Source organism: Solanum tuberosum, unplaced genomic scaffold (genome assembly GCF_000226075.1).
Source record: "Solanum tuberosum cultivar DM 1-3 516 R44 unplaced genomic scaffold, SolTub_3.0 scf00012, whole genome shotgun sequence".
Classification (NCBI taxonomy): domain Eukaryota; kingdom Viridiplantae; phylum Streptophyta; class Magnoliopsida; order Solanales; family Solanaceae; genus Solanum; species Solanum tuberosum.
The window spans coordinates 1255754-1258428 of record NW_006238937.1 but is presented as its reverse complement, the minus strand read 5'-3'; the positions used below and the strand labels follow the sequence as shown (position 1 = coordinate 1258428).

The 2675-nt window shown below is 33.6% G+C and overlaps 1 long non-coding RNA gene across 1 annotated transcript; it reads right to left on the bottom strand.

The window, feature by feature from the left end:
• Nucleotides 1-360: 360 nt before the first annotated feature.
• Nucleotides 361-2125, bottom strand: LOC107062555 (uncharacterized). Its single transcript, XR_001474700.1, has 3 exons — nt 2066-2125; nt 1265-1608; nt 361-618 (listed from the first exon to the last, which is right to left on the bottom strand). It is a non-coding gene; the product is annotated as an uncharacterized lncRNA (long non-coding RNA).
• Nucleotides 2126-2675: the final 550 nt, after the last annotated feature.

Genomic DNA, 2675 nt, shown 5'->3' with positions numbered 1-2675 from the left:
ATCACAATTGTCATAAAATACAAAGATAATTTGTAGGTAATAAGTAGGCCATTTTGGGACAAATTTTATTCTTTGTTACCAAATGTCATACTTCTATGAAGAAAATGTGATCGTCTTAAAAAGTATAAGAAAATCATCGCTAAAAGTTAATCTTTTATAGACAAAATGTTTTGTCACTAATAACAAATATTTGATGACATTTTAATTTGTAGCTATAGTATTTACGATTTGATTTAGTTATTTAGGTTTCTGTTAATTTTAAAATTATCAAATCATATATAAATTATATATACGTAACTTCAATGGAAAGAGCATTTATACAAACTAAAACTAGCTAACAACATACTAAAAGAAGTAAGATAACAATAAAAAAAATCTTTTTAAAACACCGTCATAAATTAACTAGGAAAGACCAAAATAACATTCATGAGATGATATCTCATTACATACGCCTTAAAGAAAAATTAACATCAACAAAATTTGGTCCAACTTGAAAAATGTAATTTAGATATACTAAACATTAAAAAGAAACGAAGTAATAAAATTGAGGTTGCTTCTCAAAATATCATTGCAAAAGCACTTCTTTAATAGTTAGTCCTGATTTCCATCTTATACAACCTGTGTAAACAAAAATTTAAGATTTTATTTCATATATTGGGTAATTTAAGCATCAAAGAAACATATATATACAATTAGATCACTCATACAACCTGTGTTGAATTTTAAATGTGTAATTGAGGGAATATGAACACTCATACACTTTCCGTGCAAATTAGATTCAAGAGTACATACATAATGTTTTTTCTGGAAGGGGAAAGCCAACAGAACACAATTGAAACACAATTATTCTAGAACAAGAAAGCTAACAGTACTCATGAATTGAACTAACAGTAAACAACAAATTACATGTTCAGGAAGAGGAAAGCTAATATGAAAACAGAGAAAACAAACACAATTGAAGAGGAAAGCTAACAGAACACAATTCAACTAACAGATGATTCCACAATTATTCTTGAACAAGAAAGCTAACAGTACATAAATTGAACTAACAGTAAACAACAAATTACATGTTCAAGAAGAGGAAAATTAATATGAAAACAGAGCAAACAAACACAATTGAAATCTCTCATGCGTAGAACATAGGTTTGGTTCGACAATTCGTTTTTTGGTGATTTACATCCAACCTCTACTCTAACAGGCTAAATAAATAGCAGAAGATCTAAATTAAATTAACGAGAACAAAGCAATGTAGTTATTATTGTACCTGAAGGGATAACTTGATAAGGTTCATTGATCACTGTATCATGAAAATGAAACATAGTTATATATTAGGTGTTAAATGCTACAAACTATTTCTATTTAATTAAACAAGCTATAATGAAATTATTATAGTTTAAAGTATACTATGGCTAACCTTGATCTGGATGAGCTCATAAACTGCTGAACTGTTTCAAAATATCATCTTGACGTGCCAATAGAGTTTTCAAGATTACAATTAGGAGCAATATGGTTAAAGTTTAACATAAATGAAAGCTTTGATCTTTTAAACTTTCACTTCAATAAAATATCAAAATTGTGGCAATTTACCATAACCAGAAACACCAACATCTGACAAAATTCAGTTAAGGTAAGGAAATAAATTAATATAGGTCAATATATAATAATATTGTAGAGAATCAGGCGAAGCAAATAAATTCAAAGAAAGAAGTAAAATCAGTTCAAATCAAGTAGCAACATAAATGGACAATTTGTGGTTCAAATAAATTAAGGCAAAAGTAACCACAAAGAATGATCAATTAAATTAAGCAAAGCAATCCATTGACATATCAAATCTTACTCAAATACACTCAAAAATCAGTAGCTCTATTTGTGATTGAATCAAAGTGGTGCTATTGCAAAATGCTAGAGCGAATGAACAAATTTAGGCTATCATAAATCACAACAGTTCATGCTTAAGACGAGATTCACAAATTACCTGACTTTAACAATCTAAACATGCAATAAGACTTCTAATCGGAAAGCAAACGGCCATTTGAGAAATGAGATAACTATTAAAGAAACTAACCCACGAATCTGTTAAGATCCGTCTCGAAATCTCAAACTGTGTGTTGACCAGACTCTATTGTGTCTCGAAATCTCAAACCGTGTGTTGACCAGACTCTATTGGTGCTCGTCTTTGCCGTCCTCACCGTAAAATGTGAGGAACGACGCTAGGGCTTGCTGGTCAGAGCAGCGCTCCGGTTGATGATGGTTGTTGGTCCAATTTGCCAGCGACTGTTGGCTGCTCTTGCCGAAGCAAAAGAGAGGAGAAGGGTCTCGCTGGTGGCTCGGGGCTGTTCTCGCCGGAGCAAAGGAGATGAGGAGCTCACTTGGTCCTCGCTTGCTTCCATCTTCGCTGGAGAAGAGAGAATGGAGGGGAAGAAGAGGGGCTCGGGGTTTCAAGAAGAGGCGGCGAGCAGGCGGCACGGGGTTTCTCAGGAGCCTGCTGGACGAAGATGGAGGAGGTGGCGATTTCGCCGGAAATAGAAAACGACCCAAGGGGTCTGCGGCACTGTTCTCGTGACAAAGAGGAGAATGAATTAGAGTTGGGTCTTTTAGGGGTTAAAATATGAAGGTATGGATTAATGAATTTGGACCGTTGATTTGAATGAAATGAACGGGCACGATTAGATCTT